This window comes from Drosophila navojoa, chromosome 5 (assembly GCF_054131105.1).
Source record: "Drosophila navojoa isolate 15081-1374.11 chromosome 5, UAZ_NAV_1.0, whole genome shotgun sequence".
NCBI lineage: Eukaryota > Metazoa > Arthropoda > Insecta > Diptera > Drosophilidae > Drosophila > Drosophila navojoa.
This window is the reverse complement of record NC_142893.1, coordinates 7,886,543-7,908,123: the sequence shown is the minus strand read 5'-3', so window position 1 is coordinate 7,908,123 and position 21,581 is coordinate 7,886,543. Positions and strand designations below refer to the sequence as shown.

The 21,581-nt window shown below is 34.0% G+C and overlaps 1 long non-coding RNA gene across 1 annotated transcript; it reads left to right on the top strand.

Moving 5' to 3' along the window:
* Positions 1-17,213: 17,213 nt before the first annotated feature.
* On the top strand, positions 17,214-21,338 carry LOC149091005 (uncharacterized). Its single transcript, XR_016197174.1, has 3 exons — positions 17,214-17,466; positions 17,553-17,726; positions 20,847-21,338. It is a non-coding gene; the product is annotated as an uncharacterized LOC149091005 (long non-coding RNA).
* Positions 21,339-21,581: the final 243 nt, after the last annotated feature.

Genomic DNA, 21,581 nt, shown 5'->3' with positions numbered 1-21,581 from the left:
ATAATATGCACGTCAGTTAAAATCATCTATAGCTCATGTACTCACATGGAGGGCAATTCGAATGTGGATACCTTTAATCTGAGGTATCTCATTGTCGTATACTTTTTGCCTAGATCAATTTGCTTATTTTGTGTATATATATGTATATAAAGTTTTTATGCCCTGCCCAACAATAACGTTGTCGCAGTCACTTGTGGCCTAAAGTTTATCCAGACACACCCACACTCTGGCACTCCGCACACACATACACATATCCACGAATAAAGTTGTAAATGCAAACAACAAACTGCATACTAATGATGTCTCTGTTGTGGTCTGCACTTTTGCGCTGTTAGCCCGCATAATTGGACCCTAGTATACATATATATACATATGTGTGTATGTGACTATTCCTTGTTGTTTATCTTTCTTTGGGTTATGATTTAAAACACAACAGTGCACAATTCACATACATACCTCTTTGACTCGACAAATATACAGCTCCTATGACCACAAAGAGAATTTGTTGCAAAACTTTAATTGAAGCCAAAATGACATTAGCTGAAAGCAAAAATAAGAACAAAAAATTTAGATAATTTCAAATGAAGAATGTACATAAAAATATTTATTTTATATTATTAAATAAAATATTGAAGAAAATGAAAAAATTATTACTATTACAGTTTACCATAATTAATTTTTGTTTGGATTAATCTAGTAAATATTTAGATTTTGTTGCAGAACTTTAATTGAAGCCAAAATTATTAAAAATTTAGTTTGCAAAACATATGTGTGAAAAATAAATCAAATAAAATTTACCTAAATAAATTGTTTCATGATTAAACTAAACATTTTAGCTCACGTTTATTTTGACTGCGAATCTCTTAGTTCTAAGTCTACGCTTCAAATTGAAAGCCGTTTTATAGCTTTTCTTTCTGTTTCAAGTTATCTCTTCACACGTTTGTTTCTTTTGCCACCGAAAATTTGTTTCCAACTCTGTCCAAACTTTTATGATTGCTCTTATTCATAAGCCAATGTCATCTTCGTACAATGTCAAGGTCAGAGTTCAGTTGTCGAGTGCTTGGAAAGTTGATACGAGCGATGCGATACGAGTCGTGAACTGATGAAAATATATATGGGTGAGTGTGTGCCTTTAGAGCAAACTCTCATTGTTATTTCTTGACTGTTGCTGACACTTTGCTGCACAGCAGGTGAAAAATAAATAAACTTTTGAATTTCTAACGTAGATTTATTGCCAGCGCTTGGCTAAAGTTTGACATGAGTTGGCCTTGCGGTTGCTTTGACTCAAACAAACGCACATTCACACATGCACGCACACACACACACAAACACACACAGCCGAAACTCAAGACTAATTACAGAGCAGTATGTATTTCGTTATATTTATTATTATATTTCGCAAAAGTTCACTTGAGCTACAACAGGTATTCTGCGGTTTAAAAACTGTAATTGGATTCCTAATTAATTTTAATTTACCCTAAATGTGTGTGCGTGTGTGTGTATATGTATATTTTTTGTCAAGTTATTTATTAGCTGAGTTTTAAGCGTAAGCTTGGATAAGACGAATTTCTTTTAACTTGTGGCTTAAGCTTTGCTTTAAGATGATACAGTGAGAGTCAACCAGAGTCAGTATAGGAAGCCAAGAAATCTATGGCAGCTTATATACAAAATATGACGAAAAGGCAGATTCGCGAAATATCCCTCGACCTATAAATGTATATGCATAAAAAAACCCAATGGGATGACTTTTTATTTGAGAGAAATACGCTCTGGTCATGTTAACATTCAAAAGTATCTCTAAACCACAGAGAGAAAGCGAGAGAGAGAAAGAGAGCGCATGTAATGGACACCGCTTCCCTCTACTATAAAAGGTGTAAGAAAAAAGTTGACCTCTCAGAAGCTACTCGTGCAGTCACAGTAGAGACCATAATGAAGCTAATGTGCAAGGCAAAAGGTGATTGCTTGGAAAAAACAAGTCCGTGTCTTTGCTGATAAGGTTTTGCGGTGGAAACAGATGAAACCTAAAAGTAGGCAAACGAAAGACAGCACTCAGGCAGGGTATATAAAGGGACCCCAAGCTAGTGCGCGGCTACTGAAAAGAACAGAGAAGAAGATTTAAGCTACAGCAAATGCAACTAAAGAGCAAACTAACAGTGCCTAAAATATATTTATCTGTAATATAAATACTAGGTATATTCAGTATTTACTTTGACTATATAATTCACATTCACAGCCACAAGCCCACACTCAATTAACTATTTCATCACATATAATGCAACTGGCCTCGTAATTAGTTTGGATGGCTTATTGATTTGATCTAAGAGTTCGTTTCAACGCGTTAAGACTTCCGGAGTCGAACTAATACAGCCGTTCCCAGACTACAGCAGATTAGGCAGCTGCTAGGCGGCTGAGATTAACTACACATTCACGGCCGAAAGAAAAGGCGTCATTGCATGAATAGATTTTTCGTGAGAAATCGAACTATGACATGATTCTCAATGCTTCTCACTAAACTCTTAATGGATATGAAATATGTTAATTATGTTAATTATTTCAGTGAGACACAGCCAGAGCGGTAGACAGACGCAGACCAAGAGCTGTCAATTACCCAATTTGTCTGCAAATGATTGCAAGGAAATGCGATAAGCAATCAATTTGCACACACGTCACTGCCGACAATGAGTCGCAGTGCAGCTAACGAGTTGAACTAGGCAAAATTGTGCGCCAGCATACGGTACGTATGAGTAATATGAACTTATCAGGCATTTACATAATTGAATTGTACTACCACACTGGCGTTGGCAGACAGCAATAGTATATTTACGAAAACAATCGTAATGGGACTGTAACAAGCAGCTCTGTCTTGAGTAGAGAGAAGACACTCTGAATAACATGTAGCTAAGCTGCTTACGCGAGGCATTATGTGCACGTGTGTGTGTATGTGTGTGTGTCAGTGTGTAATGTCATGAGGCACAATGCCATGGTAACTTGACTGTGCATAGTTGATGCTGCAACCGCAGGATGCTAATTAGGAATAAGTGAATAGAAAGCACTGAGTGTAACAACTTTTCCAGCACACACGCACACACACTCACACATAACAAACTTCAGCTTGGTAGAATTTCTTTTCTCAATATCTATACATCTTTTTATTTTGTGGCAAGACTTTGTCTTGTTATACCAGTAAGAGCTCAAGGCTAATTTGTTGTCGAACAATTTAACAGTATATTGACCTAATTGTGTGCACTTCTTCACCCACACATTTACGCACTCTCTCTCTCTCTCTCATACTCTCTCACTCTCTCTTCTTCGTTTCCGTTTTGGCCAAAGTTGGGTCCATTTTGGTAACCTAAGCCAATGCCATTTTAGAACTTAAAGCAGCAACAGCAGCAGAAAAAGCAAAATAAATGCTGACTAAGACTTAGTTGACTTTGCCGCTTGCTCTGAGTCGCTTTGATTTGGGTTGCAATTGCTGGCCAATTCTCAGCTTGGCATTCAGTATTCAGTTCAACACGTGCCACTTCTCTCTTTGATTATTTTCTATATTTTCTTCTGCCTTTCCTTCCCCTCAATTTTTTTTTTTTTTTTTTTTTTTGTTGCTGTACATCTCAAATTGTATTTAAAATCAACACGTTTTAAAACAAGAGGCGTTGATGTACGTTAAAAGACAAACAAAACATTTGACATTAAGTATGTGAGATTTGCATTTTATATACGCTAACAAAAGGGGGGTATATTAACATTCTTATGTGGTACGTAAATTTATAGAAAGCTGTGAGGTTACTCAAAATTATATATGTTAAATGTATTAAGTGTTAATAGCAATTAAATTATTTTATTTTTTTAGATGAGAAAAATATTTACATTAATAATAATACTAATTTTTATAGTATATATTTTTAATTATATATATTTTTTCATTTTAATAACTAGTTATATTAAATACATATTTTAAAATTTACTATATTCATTTACATATATCATCATTATTTAATTCAGCTAAGGCTATTTAAATACTAGTTAATTAAACTGAATATTTCAATAGTATAAACATATATGTTATAAAATGTTACAAAAATATAAAATATATGGTAAATTATATATTAAGTTTGGTATTTTATTTTTTTATCAAAATAAAAATTTCAAATACCGAATTTAATAGTAATTTAGTACTTTATTTTCTATAAAAATAAAATAAAAATAATATACTAAATTGAATACATGTAAACATTTTATACAAAAATATTTGTTTATATATTTTCAAACATTTTTATTTAATATATGTTTAATATACATGTAAACATTTTATAAAAAAATATTTGTTTATATATTTTCTTACATTTTTATTTAATATATAGTTTTTTTCACACTAATCTCTCATTTACTACTTTAAATATAAAACATAATCTCATTAACTGCTTCTCTGCCTCTTGTTTAACGAACTCTGATGAACTTCGAGCTACTTTATTCGAGTAGCACATTAACACAGAACTACATTGAATATGTATTTATTATTATTTGCAAGCGTATTTTCTTTTCCGTGTATGCGAATTGATGTCTTTCATGATTTATTTGTTTTTTATATATTTTTTACAAATTTGTGACGAAAATACAGCAACACGTGCTGTGGTATGTAAATACAATATACATTCACTCAGACACTGACTCACTCACTCGCATATTTCATAGAATATATAAACACACACGCACACACTTAAGCTGTATTTGTGTGTGTGTGTGTGTTTGCATTTGTGTTTGTTTGCGCTTCCGTCTGTCAGATACAATTGTTGCTGTTGTTGTTTATGCTCATCGTCGTTGTAATGATTGTCACTGCTGCCCCGCCCAAGCGACCCTCCTGCCCCCTTGGAGCACATGTTTCGACTTCGATATTTGCATTGGCAATGCATTGTTCCCGGAACTTTCGTGTTTTTTTTTTTTTTTTTTTTTTTCTTTCACTTATTGTTCTCTCATGTAAACGAAAATGCTTTAAGCGTACAAAACTGAATGTAGAATTTGGGTTATTTAAGTGAAAACATAGTTACAGACTTGCCGCTAGAGTTGTATGTGCTATAATTATAATGAAAGAGCTTAACTACGATTTTATATGTATGTAGTTGTTAGGTAAAAGATATAGAATAATAATAAAATTATATTTATTCAGGCACAAATGTGATTTGGTTTCCTCATGTTTAAGTAAACTTAAAACATAAATATGCAGGTTTAAATATATTTAAAGAGTAGAAATCAGATAAGTTGATTTAACACATTTAATTGAGCGGGAGTGTATCAAAACAGTACTAAACGTATTATTTAGATAAATAAATAAACAAATGTTAGCTATGCGCAACAATGGTTATAATTTGAAAATAAATAAATATTTTGTAAAGTTTTTCATAGTCAGTAGACTTTAGATTTTTGCAAATGAAATTTGAATATTATCCAAATAGCTTTTCAAACTTTATTACTAAAATGACTAAAGGCATAACAACAATTTTCCAAAATATGAAATAGCATGTCAAATTTGTAAACTGCAAAAGCAAAGCCAAGTGCCATACATCTAGAACAGAGAGAGAGAGAGAGAGAGAGAGAGAGAGAGAGAGAGAGAGAGAGAGAGAGAGAGAGAGAGACAGAGACAGAGAGAGAGGGAGACAGAGAGGTAGATAATATCATCATGAATAAACTGTAAGGCTGTCACATACGGCCAATTATTGAGTTAACTCTATGAAAACAGTCATAAATTGTTTGCTGCTCATAACTCACACAAGTTTATCCATCAACTAGGAGAGATAAAAGTTTCGGAGGCTGGACCTGCAGCTGGCAGCAACGTCTGCAACGCATCAAATTAAAGGGCAATCGAGCAGAGAAACTGCAACAGCTGCACATGTTGCTGCGGCTGCTGTGGTCAACGTACAGCTAAGCTCAGGCCTCACCCACTCAATGGCCGGCAGCCAACTGTGGCAGGAAGAAACTGTGGCGATTGTCTGCATCGGAAACAAGACAATTTGTAAAGTGCATGAATACAAAATGAACTGTGACAATATGAAGTTTAGTGCGCACAGAAGCCACAGAAAATGTCCTGCAACTAGAGGATATATTGATAAAAATGCGATTGAGTTACATTCACATTGTTTGCCAGATAAATTTTCATTCTGTTCTTGTTTCACTATATTTTTGCTGAATTTATTTCTATAATTTTATTCGGCCACAAATCGAGTTATTAATTGAACAGCTACAAATTGATGTCAGGCAATAAGCTCACACTGCAAACGATTTGATAAGGACTCAACAGCAACAACAACAACAGCAACAGCAACGGCAAAGTCCTGCGCTAATCTCTGTAATTTATAAAGCTTTGCGTAAGCCTTTAAAAGCCAGCCACTCCCATCAAATGCAAACATCAAATTTTTAACGCTTTAAATTTATTTACAGCTTTTATTTTTGCTGCTTTATACAGATGCTGCTCCTGCTGCTGCTGTTGCTGCTGCCTCTACTTCTGTCTAGTGCAACTTTTGAAGCGACTGCAAAATGATTTAATTAACATCTCATTAATAACACATTTTTATTACAGAGAAAATAAGCCATATTCAAAGTGCAGTGAGTAGTTGAAAGTTAATCAAGAGGAAGAAGCACTTGAAAGATACTCAGTAATCCAAGTAAATACCTGGAAGATGCTCTGAAATCGAGAGGAAGCAGCTTAGAGGTAGTCAGTTATCAAGTAGCAGTTGCTTGAATATACTAAATAATCGTGAGAGAGTCGCTAGAAGATACTTCGTAATTGAGAATATGTCCTTGGGAGTTACTCTGAATCGTTAGCTGTAAAATTCTGAGTAATCTAAATGAATACCTGGAAGATGTTAAGTATTCAGGGGCGTCGCTTAAAGAGTCAGAGTCAGAGCTGCGAGAGTTTAAAGATCATCCAAAAGCAAAAGAGAATAGCAGGGAAACGTTTGGCCACCATGAGTTGAAAGAAGAATATTGGTATATTTTTTATTTATAAAATAAATATATATAAAAAAAAAGAATAATAAAAAAAAATAATAATAAATAATAATTATAAAAATACATTTTTAGAATCTAAGATGATCTTACTTGTGTATACTGTAGTATAAATAATATATATGAATATATATTATATATTTTATATATATATTTTTTTTATATATAAACATATCTTTATATAATTAAAAATCTCCCCTTTACATTTACTTTCAACTACAAGTAAATATTTTTTTTTATACATATGTATTTCTATTCCAATAAACATTCAGATTTTCATTCAAGAGCTTAAGCTCTATTAAAATTTTTAACTAAAAATATTTTCAAATATTAATTTAAGCCAACACAACAATCCCCACAAGCTGCTGCTGCTGATGATGCTGATGCTGCTGCTCTTGAGTGGGTCCAAAAGGATTGCGTTTATGGCAACTATGAGCTTTCATGCATAAAAGTTTATTCTATTGTTGAAAATTTTCAGCAATCTTGCACTTAGTGCACTTCAGGCTATAGTTTCAAAAATGATACCGCACAAAGTTTTGCAAGAGAAAGAGAGAGAGAGAGAGAGAGCGAGAGCGAGAGAAACGAGAATGAGAATGAGCGTAGCAGATATCTGCTTCAGAAGCACTTAAAATGTTTCGCCCATATTTCGATTATTTACAAAACGATTCAAATTTTCGCCATTTAGCTGCCTGTGGCGATGATTTCCAAGATTTTCTGCTGGCTAGGGGCGTGCGTCGCTGCGGCCTGCTATTGACAATGATTATGTGCTCTGCGTGTGGCTTGTCGATTGAGCGTCGAACTTTGATATTGTATTGTTCGCATCATGGCCAAGTTAATCGAGAGGCCAATTAGCCGGACTCGGTCGGGACAATAATGTAACAACTCCGCCCGCCCCTACGCATTCTGATTGGACAGCAACAACAGCAACAGCAGAGGCAGCAGCAGCTGAGTACACGGCGTAGAGCCTGGCAAACACAATTAAGCGGCTACTGTTAAATTAGCAGCATAATAAGCACCAAAATGTAGTTAAGCCGTAAACAAGCACAAAAGCAAAGCCCGATAAATTAAGCGCTGACATTGGAACAAAAGTTTGCTTTATTTGATTGCTCGAACGGCGGGGAGGGAGGGGATGCGGCGACGCCAGACATTACTTCAGCACAATCGCACAGAACTTAACTGTTGGAAAAAAGAAACTGCCATTGAGTACAATTTCTAGGAACTGGCAAAGACGAAACCCAAAGAACCCAGCAATGTCAAAGCTACAACTTATACAATCAAGGCCAAGATACCAAAGGCCAAAAGTTCACAAAGAGAACCTGAACCAAAATGTAAAGCAAAGAAATAAGATAGAAATAAAATATCAAATTTTCTCAGTCGCCATTTCGTTTTACCTACGACAATTGTATCATTATTATTATTATTATTTTTTTGTTTCAACAAATGATGACATTGTCTTAATACTATGCTTAAATGAGACTGAGGGAAAATTTAACAAAATTTTATTATGATAAAGGAGGTTTTAATGTTTCTAACTCCTTCAGAGTTTTATGTGAATTATAGAGAGTTAGTTTATGAATGAACTATAAATTTAATAAACCATATATGAACTACATAAAGTTAGTTTATGCATTTTAAATATCATAATAAATATAGAATATTATATAGAAATATATAATAATATCAATATCATAAATCAATAATAATAATTTATATTTTGTAGATTTGTATAAATAGCGTATACATTTTTATATATTATTTAAAAAAAAAATAAAAATAAAAATAAATAAATAAATAAATCCCAAATTCAGCCTCATTCAAGAATAAAAACAATCTAAAAACCTATTCATAAATTCCTTAAAAACAAAAATCACAAATTTTAATTAAAGCTATTATTTAATATAATTTTTAATTTTTAAAGTTCGCATTTAATTAATATAATAATTAAATTCACTCATTCAGCTCGTGTCATTGGCATCGCCAGCATCGCAGACGCTTTGCAAGCAAAATCGTAGACATAGACAATAGGCGTCCATAATGAAATATATACAATACTCAACCGCAATTTTTTCCACACATTTTCACATAACATATGCATAAGTGTGTGCGTCTACATATATGTTATGCATGACAAGGCTTCATTCAGCACACACACACTCACACACACATATATACAGATGAATGTATACAGATTTACATGCTCCATGCATGGACATATGCGGGCGTCTTGGTGGCACATGAAAATGGCTGCTGACACGTTTTTGGCTGAGGCTGGAGTTGAGGCAGATGCTGAGGCAGATGCTGCGACTGAGACTGCGACTGAGACTGCGACTGAGACTGCGACTGAGGCTGCGACTGAGGCTGAGGCGGTCGACAGCTGCACATCACGTTTCGCAGTGCCCGTATATCATTTGCGAGTCTTCTCTGGGAATCCGGTTATGTAATTACTTAAATATGTTATAACCAGGAAGCTATATAATATCTTTATATATGTGCGCACACATTACGGATTCATATCACTATGTCACTTTTTTATCACTGCAGAAGAATGCAATAAACTTTCGCATAGCAGATAATTAACAAAATGAGTGCTTGACAAACAAAAAAGCAAATTTGTGTGGAACCTGCTTAAATGTATACGCATAATGGCAGTACCTGTTAATTGCGTCCATAGAAATTGCGATAAGTACTGGAGCTTTGTCTGAATGTGAAAAATGAATATGAACGTAAAGGCAATTCCACTGAGAAATATTTTTGTATACGTAAAATTAAAAAAGCAATGGCTACATTATACAGATTATAAAAAATTATTTAAAAAAAAAAAAGGAATATTTTTTAATATGAATAATAAAAATAACCAATAATTTTGTATTTATTAATTAATATTGTATTTATTATTAATATTTGTATTATTTGTTTTAATATTAATTCGTTAAAAGTATATTAGTTTAATTCAATTAATTTCTGATTAATTTTTTATGGTATTTTATATTTAATTTTAGTATTTATTTTTTCTCTAATAACTATTCTTAGACAAAAATATATATTCAGACATATTTTTAAATTTATTTCTTCTAAGTCTATCTCTTTATTTGATTTTTTAAATAACTCCCAAGTGATTTTCATGCAAATTTTAAATAAATGTACCTAATATTATGAAATGCAAAATAAATTAGCTAAAGTACGTGACGAATTATTTAAACAAAAAAAAGAAAGGAATTTTAACTGCATTTAGTTAAAGTGGGAATTCGTCTCACGCATAACTAATTACTTATGTAAGTGTGTATGCATATATATATATTTTTTTTGACTTGTGTTTTTCTTCTTTTTCTTTCGTTTTCATGTGAGTCAAAGAGCATTTGGCAAAACGTGCGAGCATTTGCGATGCTTTTAACACTTTAATGACATTAATTTAAATGAATGCCAAGCATACACACACACACACACATAAAGGCGCAGCACAAACAACAAACTGTTCAGATAGAAGGAAAATAAGCAGAAAAATGGAAAAGCGAAAAAAAAAATTACTTGGAACAGGCAACTGCCGTGGAAAATCAGAAGCAATTTGTTATTGCTATCTCTCTCTCACTCCCTCCCTGTCTCACACGCCCTTCCTGTCTGTCCAAGAGTAATCTGTATGTACATATGTATGTATTTATCTGTCATACATATTTACCAGGTCAAGCGATTGCAAGTTGACTTTGAATGAGCATAAGTAGAAGAGGCCGAGTTGGCAGTAAAGAATATTAAATGCTCTATGTTAAATATTAAAAAAAATTATATAAAATCAAAATGAAAAATAAAGATATAGATAAGAGTAAGAGAAACTGTATACTACAATTATTATTATTAATTATTAATTATTTTTGTATATAACTCAATCAAAGAAAATCTTTAAATTTACAGTCACAACCAATACACTCTCAACACTTTATGAGCGAGTATGAATAGTACAGTCAATCGCGGCTTCGACAACTGCAGCTGGCAAGTGCCCGGCCAACTGTCCAACTGTCCAGCCAGATAGCTGGCCAACGTTAGATACTTGGCAGTTTGCTGTCTTTTAGGATTTTCAGTTGACTTGAGCTGAATGCGTTTACAGCTGGCGCCAGTCAAAGGCAGTCAACAGCTGTCTCGTTGTTTGAAATTGTAATGGGATTTTCATAATATTTGACAGCTCAAACATGCTCAGAGCCGAACCGAACCGAACAATCGAAATGTATGCATAACGTGAAAATAAGTGTCGAAATATTAATTAACATGAATTCGGCTCAATTATGGTGCATATACATATTTATTGCTGTTGCTTTGAGCTAAATTATGTGTAAATATTTAAGCCAATTTGCTAGTTGAAACAGCGACGAGCCTTTTAAATGCGTCAAATCAACAAATAATAAACAAATTGTGCTCATGCAAAAATATTCATGCAATTAGGCAATAAGTAAACAGCACGACGATCCTAACAACCCTCTGTATATGGCGGCAGTGCCAAAGGCTTGACAACACGGCGTATACGCGATGGAATATTCAATAAACGAACACCGAAGCGCCATCTAATACACTTTAGGGGAAGGTTACTCGATTAAGCTGTGCAGCTTGGCATGCCTGATGAAGGAGATAAGATAAGGTAATATTTCTGTATATATACTATTAAAAAATTGATAACATTAATTAATTATTTTATTTTAATTAATTATTTAATTATTTTATTTTAAACACTATTCACTGTGCTTTAAGTATTCGTATTGTTCTTTATAAGCCTTATTTTCTTATTTATTTATTTTTTATTTTATTTTCTAAAGCTGCACCACGTCCTTAAGGCTTTCATCTGCCTAATTAATTAATTAAAATACTTTAGAGCATGCTTTTAGCAATTAAGCATTACACATAAATTTGTTTTACTATAAAACCCAAAGTCCCTATGGAGACTTTATGCTTTGAAGCCTAAAAATAAAATCAATATTATTTTGTTTTTGCCTAAGCGGAAGGCCATTAGAAAACTAAACCTAATCGTATTAAAATTTAATCAAAATAAATTGAGTATCAAATAAATTTTTCATTAATCTGCTTTGAACGTTATTTACCACTATTAACCTTTAATATTTCATCAAATAATTCCTCTTTTACTGCAAATTACAGAGTAATACAATATTGCCAACATAGAGTCGCACAGGCGTTTTGACTTTGATTTTAACTGGCGCTTTGTGCCTGCGGCAATATTTAATTCCAAATTTTATGCACAGTCAAATTAATGCCATGGCGCAGCTACCATTGTTTTTCCGAACAATATTCGTGCGCAGGAAAATTAAATTAGGCTCCAGCACAATTGCCATTGTTGAGCAAAATGCCAGCCGAAATGCCATTGAAGTCGCTCGAATATAAACAAATAATAAAACAATGCCAAATAAGAGGTAAAAAACAATAAAAAAGAGATTCTTATAGCTCAAACGTAGCTGAAGACTGCGAAATGAATGAATAATAATACAGAAATAAAGCATAGCAGCTGAAATAAATTGGAGAAATATGAGAGCAGAAACTGAAAAAACCAGACGCATCGAAAATTTATTCATTGTAGCAAAAGCTGCTGGTGCCACGGCTGCTGCTGCTGCTGCTGCTGCTCCTGCTGCATCTGGTTACTGCGGCATTCGTTTCCGCTGCAGCTGCAGCTGCAGCTGCGTCGCCGGATGTGATTTTCATTTTTATTTCCGGCAATTAGCACTCGAATCGAGAGAGCAAACGAACTCTTAGCGCGGCCACTGAAGTATGCTTCAGCCAAAATCCGTTTAGATGTGGATTTAATACTACGTTTCTATACCCTATCGAGAAATAATGATTGACTCTCATGTGGAATTACTAATGAAAAATATAATAAATAATAAAAAAATTATATATATGTGTATATATATAAAGTGATTTATTATCATAAGAACTTACTATTTATAATTTGTATATATAAATACAAGAATATGAATACTTATATGAATGATATAATTTGCTTGTAAATCACTAAAAAATAGCTTATCAATTAAATTATTCTATATCATTTTTATTATGATATAAAATTGATTAAGCTCTTATTAAAGCAGAATGTAATTTAAAAAAAAATGCAAGTTTTTTATGCAAAAAAAAAAAATTTAAATAAATAAATTTATATGTATATTTAAGAAAACTTCTCTGAACAAATTTATAGCCTACTTTTAAGCGCTGAGTTGCTCTTCAAATAATTTATATATATTTAGTTATATTTTATATATTTTTTAAAAATTTGTTTTTATCCTCTAATAATACATAAATATCTATAATGTCATTACCATTCTCACATATCCGACAAATATTTTATCTACTCATAATATCTTTCCACAATTCTCATATGCCTTCATTTTTTAAGCTCCGCCTAGTGACATAATTTCAAATGCTCTGCTAAGCACTTAATAATCTGCAATGCTAACCTTTTGAAATGTTCACACAAATTTAAAGTTTCACTCTGCACTTCCGCTGACAACGGCTACTGACCGCCCCCAGCACCCACCGCCCGCTCCCCGTCAACGGTCAGGATTTGCGCAAACGAACCTGACCGAATTTATGTTTCCGTCGTGGTCTGCAGCTGTTTCGGCGCTGTCTCTGTGACATCCGTTCGCATTAGAATAAGTTCATTGCATATTCAGACCCATAAAGCATTTGCTTTAAAGCCCAAAACATGTCCAGCTGACATCTTCAAGAGATTTTTTTCAAAAACCACAAAAAAAAAATGAAATAGTTAATTGCATTGTTGGTCTAAAATTGTATGCCAATCAAGTAATATGATTGCAAAAGGCTTATTTCCGCATTTGAAATAAGGTAAATAAGGTATAGATAGAATGATAGGGTTTTGTCAATTGTCAAAAGAAAATTTAGCCTTAAAGTAATTTTTAGCTTGATAATTTTGTATACATTTTTGTTTAGTTTTCTTCTTTAATATAAGCATTAATATAAGCCATGAAATATATAATTATTATATGAATATAGGAATTAGTTATGTATTGATATAGATTATATTTGAATATAGTAATTATTATTATGTATTAAAATTATTTGTCAACTCAATTTGCAGTTTTTTCATTTCATAATAAAATACCGATAATTCCATGTTATAAATTTCTCTCTCTCTTTCTCTCTCTCACTCAGTTTCACTCTCCCTCACTATCTCTCTTTCGCTCTCTCTCTCTAGCAATCCCTCTCTCTCTCGCTTTCGCCATCTCTCTCTCACTCTTCCTACATATATTATCTACACGTAATAGAAATTCTCTAGTTGCAATTGCTGACGAAATACATTTCTAGAATCTGTTGAATGTGGTCTGTGAGCGTTGCTCACGCTTGACATATTTATGCTGACCAAAATTGATGTTTGATGTCGCAGCAAAGTTCGTTATAATTAAGGCTGCCTGATAGAGTGGATAGAGCCGCGTCTTGGCGCAGCATACAAGACACGGTATGCCTTCAGATGGTATGGTATGTTATGGTATGGTATGGCTCGGCATGGTATGGTTAACAAGTGAAGCAAGTCGGGTATATTTATCAACTAGCCGCAGACCGGCAATTTGTTGCTTGTTACTAACCGTTTGCTTGGCAACTTCGTTGCCTGTTTTTGGGGCTGTGAACAGCAGAGAGCGAGAACTGCGAAAGCCAGCTGGCAGCTGATTTATGATGGCAGCCGCAAAGGGCTTTGGATCTGATCTGGTCTGTTCTGGTCTGGCCTGGCCTGGTCTGGCTTGGTTTGGTCTGGTCTGGCTTGGTCTGGTCTGGTCTGGTCTGGCCTGGTTTGGTTTGTGGCACATAAAATATTAAAGGCTGACGAAAATTAACAGTCAAACGCAATCGAATTTTAAATTAGTTAAGCCAACCGGATTGCTGTGCATATATGAAGATAAACTAGGCAACACTTGTGATGCTCAAGTGCTCCAGCCTCAAGCTACCGAAAGTAAACCAGAAACCAAAAGCTGTCTGCCTTAATTGTAGCGACATGCGTTTTAAGCCGCAAAAACCATTTCAGTTACGACTTTACACTTTTGCACTTCATTTTGCACTTCTTCTGCCTTGGCAGCATTCGACGACCATCGACCAAATGAAAGTAAAGCGCCAAAGGATTTTACTCACTTACATTGCTTCTTCGGCGCCTTCCACTACGACTACTACTACTACTACTACTACATCTACACTTTTGATGCTTTTTCGCAGCTTACTAAGATGTTGTTGTTGTTGCTGTTGCTGTTGCTGTTGGTGTTGGTGTTGCTCTTACCATTGCTGCTACTGCAGTTGGTATTTCAAAGCATTTTACATGGCATTAGTTGTGTATGATGCTGCTTTACGAGCTAAACGAATCAGCTGAATGCGCCAGCTTGTTGCCGCTTTAAAATGTAAGGATGCCGTGCTACAACAGCGCTCAGCGTCTCAGCAACAAATATCTCTGGGGCATACGCAGCGTATGTGTAATGCGCTTAGTGTATTGAGTGCCAAAGCAAAAGCGTCAAGTAAATCGAAATGATATACTAATGTATATGCTCCTCTGATTCCTTGCAACCCTGAGTCCAATATACTAGAATTTAATCTTCATTTGAATAAATATGCATATATATGTACGTATATATGTGTATACATATAAATAATCCCCTGCCCATGTGTAAAGTAATAGATTATTTTGCCAGCTAAATTTTAAAGTGAAATTAGTTTTGCTACCAAAAGCAAAATGTGGGCAACTATCTTTGTAATTTAGTTAAAATTATGTGTATATAAATTTAAGGCCATTTAAATTAAATAGACTGCAAATATAAATCAAAAAATTGTTAAGGATATGGAGAAAAATATTGTTAATATTGTTTATTAATTAATTAAATAAATTATTATTTTTCGTACTGATTTTTACCTTTGAGTCAATTTTATATATATATATGAAATAATTTTTATATATAGTAATTATTTAAATATTTGTAATAATGGTTTATTCTAATATATTTAATATATACGATTATATTATACAATAATAAATAAAGTACACTACCAATATGAATTTAATATATTAAAAATAAATCACATTTAATATTTATCAAAAAAGTAATATTTTTCTTCTAAACTTATATCAAATAAAACGAAAATAAATCAATAAATAATTAAAGAAATGCTTTGCTATAAAAAGCCAGCAGGAGAGGTCAATTGAAGCTTTGAATGTTAACAGCAGAGCTGAGTCAAAGATGTTGAGAAAATATGTTATTTATTTATTTTTTGTTTTTCTATTTAGCAAACAAATATTTTACCGAAATTCAAAAATAACTGAAATTGTGTATGCACAAAAAGATAAGAACATTTCAAATTCATATTCAAAGCGAATTAGAAAAAACGTTTGCAACGTTTGACATTCCAGAAATGTTTGGTATGCATTAGTTGTGCGCCAGTCTGTTGCCTGTTGTAAAACTGAAGATAGTGCACACGTGTGCTCGAAATTCAAGTGACAATTGAATGGGGGTAACTGCAGCAACGGCAGCAGGAACAACAGCAGGAGCAGCAGGAGCAGCAGGAGCAGGAGCAGCTGGAATTGTGTGAGGCAGGAAGAGCAGAGAGCAGAGGAATCAGGCAGTGCAGTCAACTGACAGCTGCTTGACAGAATTCAAGCTGGCATACGAAAATATTACTTATGAGACCGGACAGTAAAATGTCCTTTACACAGCGACCCGAAGAGAAACAGAGGAGGGAGAGAGAGAGACAGAGAGAGAGGTTAGTAGAAGTAGAGACCAAAATCCAGGCAGCACGAAATTCTGGCAAAAAGAAAATATAAAAAAAAATTGTCAATATGACAAAACATTGTACGTTGTACGCATTGTCAAAAGAAACGTGCTCAAGCAAGTTATTGACATGAAAAATGCTCGTGTATATATTTTTGAGTTTTGATTTTAGATTTACGACACACACACACACACACACACACACACTTGAGTGCACAGCTTTGCTGACTACACGGAATTCACAAATTTTTGCAATAATTTTGCCAATAATAAAACACAATTTGCTCGCCTGTTATTCGATGTAGATAATTGCCAAAATCAAATGACAACAATCATTTTTAACATACGAGAAAATTGTATGCAATTTATTTCTACAGCAATTTCAATTCGTTTTATATATATATATATATATATATATGTTTCTATGAAAGTTCAACAACTCTGTCGCTTGATGTATGTCTTGGTTAGTCGACTCAACAATTGTTTTTTCAATTTTCTACGTTGCGCTTGTAATCGAAAAACTTAGCACTTGATTCCCCAGCGTCTCTTTCATCATCGTTGGCTGCTGTTGCTTTTGATGTCAACAATGGGGAGTTCAGCGCAAAGTATGCCAAAAATATTAAAATTGAAAATTGTTTTTTTCTTAAATAACAACAGTGAATGAAATAAAGAGAAGAAAAAAAAAATGAGAAAAATAATGCAGAAGTGAAAACAAATCCCCAAAGTGAGTGGCGCAGCGACGAGCCTCATGAGCCGGTGCAAACGGAATAATATTTACCCAACGTGATTTTGTTTACCTATCTTTTCAAGCCCAACTGCGCTGCTGGCGTTGCCACCTGGCCGCCCTAAAAATAACCAAAGAAGCACACCTACAAACAATGCGACAAACAGAGAGGGCGAGATAGACTGGAAGAGAGTGAGAGAGAGAGAGAGAGAGAGAGAGAGAGAGCAACGCAACGCAACAATATTATATGGCCACAAATTGTTTGTATTTTGTTATTAGTTTTTCTCTGTTTATTTCGCCTTTTAGCATTTGTTCGCCTTTATTTTCATTTCGCTTTTATATCTCATTGTGCAGAATGTGTATTCCAGAGAACTTCAGTTAATCCAGCTGTCGCCGTTCGCTTAAAGCACAAACAGCAGACGTATCTTTAAAATACTTTTGGCTGTCAGCAGCATCAGATACAACTTGAAAATACTCTTAACTTAATTTTTAGCTTGCCTCAAGTTCTGTCAGCTGCAAAATGAAAGGGCAAACTTGCTGGCAACTTGGAAAAAACAAAGGCCGAGACTTTATTTAATTAAAAACTTGATGCACGCATGCAAAATGCACTCGCATAAAGAAAACATGTTACATCTTGCACATGGACATGGTCATGGGCGTCACTGCCACCCTTCCTCCCCCTCTCTCTCTCTCTCTCTCTGTCTCTGCCTTGACAAAACTTTGCTGGTAAACTTCAAATGTATGTTGGATTTTTCATTAGCACTTCTTAATTAGCTCAGACACACCCACACACACACACATGCATTTGTCTTTGTGCAACTTTCTTTTATGACATGAGCTAATGCCTAAGAAAGCAGCTCAAATGCCAAATGTCTAAACATAAAACTTAGCATAAAGTTGGCCAATTTGGCACATCTCCGGCACGTCTCTGTATCCAGGGTGCAATCACTTTGCTGCCATGAGCACTCCATTGTGTGCGCTTTATTGTCCGTTGTAAATCTCTATTACGTCTTAGGTGTACTTCGGGGTCCACTAATTCAATGCCCCACCGGCATGGCAATGATACGAATAGACAAATACGACTCCACTGACTCGGCTGACTCGGCTGACTCGGCCTAATGAAACCAAACAACTGCAGCCAGGCTTCAATTTGTTGGCCAGTTGACTTACATTTTGCGGCCAGCTTCGTAAGCGGCTTTAAATTGTTCAACTGTTACAGACAACAACAAAAATCTCAAGGACTTTCGGCGACAAGCTATAAAGTTGAATGGGGAAAACTCAATTTCATTTTAACAAGGAAAACATTTCAGTATACAATTAGCATATATATATAGAGAGAGAGAAAAAAAACATGCTGTAGGTCAATGCAAAGGCAAATCATGATTACATCACAAATTGAATTAAATATTGACCGCTGCTCGAAGTGTTTTATTCATTATATAAATGCAATCGCGTTCAGCTAGTGAGCTTAATTAACTTGGCGTAAGCAATCATATAATCTGGAAATCCTATACAAAAGCATCGAGCAGGACTTGAAGCCAAAGGTTTTGATTTGCCATCCATTTGCAATCAGACTATCTGGTTTCAACTGTGAATTCTCCGAACTGTCATATACAATAATTAAAACATAGAATAAAAAATATATATTTATATATATTTCCATTCAATTTCTATCTTTATCAATCAAATGTCTACTGTCTAATAGTAAAACACCCAAAACTAAAACCCACTAGGCCTTAATCATAACTTTGGGCACATTATGTGCCGTCCGTTCTGCATTTGATTTTATGACTTTAATCGAAAACTGCCGTGATATTTGGTCTGCATTTTCGGACTTTTATCGAAGATTTGACTTGGGGCACAGATGAAATTTTCGTTTTACATTTTAAATTGAGTACAATAAAATCGCTTGTTTACACAGACGACTTACATGCGCACAGCTATTGCTTTACATATGATTTCTATTTCAAATTTTCCTCTTTTGGTTTCTGCCCATACAACTGGGGATTTAACTTGTTGTATGCGATTCGACTGGGCAACAGCTGTTTGGTAATTGTGTGATTTAGTCGCATGTATTTCATTTGTTAATTTTCATAATTCACATTGCCAAATGTCGGCCATTCGTAATGAGGCTTGATTTATGCGCGCGCCTTAAAATATGCAACATGCAAATTAATAAAGCGCGCTGCTTAAAACTTTTAATCCTTTATGCACATATGGCAGCCAGTATTTATCGCTACCCACTGACATACGCCAGCTCACCTGGGTGAGCTTTTCCCTCATGGGTTTTTTGTTTTTTACTCGCCAATGGCAACAGACATGCCCCCCACACTTTTGTATCTCCCACTGTATTCCCCTATTAGATGGCTTTTGGGAGCACATTTGGAATTTATGCACATTTCATGGCATTAATTATGCGCTTTCGTAGCTGTTGCTGTTGCTGTTGCTGTTGCTATTGTTGTTGCTGTTGTTTATTGTTGACATTAATAAACGCGCAATTAATGAAATTGCAAACGTGCAGCAACATAATTAATTATTTCCATTAATTATGAAAGCTCTACAATTTATACAAAAATTTTAAATAAAATATTTGTATGTATTTATCTATGAATGTACATATATGAATTATTTTTACATTTTATACCCCAAGTTTATTTACATACAAAAAAAAGAATTATTGAAATGTGTTTGATATTTTAAATATTGTCTTGTATGGCAACTAAGCAGGCTCTAGATTAATAATAAATTTATTTTGATATTTATAATAGCATGTAAATTATTTTTCAATTTTATACCCTGGGGCTTTGTCTACTAATAATGAATTTATTTAAATATATATTTAATATTATTAATGTAGTTTAAATGCCAACTAAGCAGGCTCTAAATTAATAAAATATATACTTTTTTAATATTTATATCAGCATATATTTTTACATTTTATACCCTGAAAATATATCCATATATACACACATTATTTTAAAATATTTTATATACAGCTGCGAAAAATAAAATAGCACCACTTGCATTTTTTCGACTGTCTGAGATTTTTTTGTAAAGCCTTAAATATTTGTTTGATAATTAAAAAACAAAATGTATATATTTTTATTTATTCATTTCTTAATTTATCTTTTAATACTTAAATAAATTTTCTGTGGTAAATTTTTAAACTTTTCTCTATCGCTTTCCCAACAGTTTTCATTATGCATTTAAATAGCATAGATAGCTAAATGCTTTGAATTTTCCATGCACTTTTGTAGTCAAACACACTTGAACTGCCGGCATCCTGTCTCTTTAGCTATTTTTTTTTTTTTCTTTTTTGCCCGGAAAATGGCAACTGCTAAAAAACTTATTAAATTTGCTATTTTCTCTTCAACAATTAGCACTCGTAGCAGTAGACGTACTACCTGGGTCCGGCCCGGGCATTATATCCGCAGCCCAGTTAATGAAAACTTTTGAATGAGAACTTGAATAAGTAATAAAGCACTTGCCCCGTAGATGGCGCAAGATGGAAGGCAAAAAAAAAAGAGAAAACCTGGCCAACTGATGATGGGGAGACGACGACGGCAGCCAACTGGGAGAATACTTCAAATCGGGCTGACGGTCGGCCAGTTGGTCGGTCGGTCGCTTGGTTGGGCAGACGAGCTATTTGCAAAATGCTTGACCAACTTCTGAACTTTTGAGTAACTTTTGATGGCATTTGCAATTGTTTGTTGTTGCGTCGAGTGCTCGGAGTTTGCCCCATGTCGCCAACATGCTTATTATTATTGTTGCTGTTGTTGTTGCTGTTGCTGAATAGCCTAAGTGTTTTAATCGGACCACAACTGAGGCTTTAAGTAGCACAAGTATATGCAAATGTATATATAATATATTTGTATATATGCACTGCTTATGTATTTAAGTTATTATAATTGCATTTTCAATTTGTTCATTATATGTAATATATAAATTGAAAATGAAACATTTCATAGAACAATTAATTAAAATTCTCGTCTTAATCAACCTTTCAGCCAAGCCTTTCACTTGTCTTCGAAATGAATTTCAACTAATTATAAAACACTTTATAAACTCTTGCTGTCTTAGCCTACCTCACATTGCCAACTCAATCAAAATGTGCA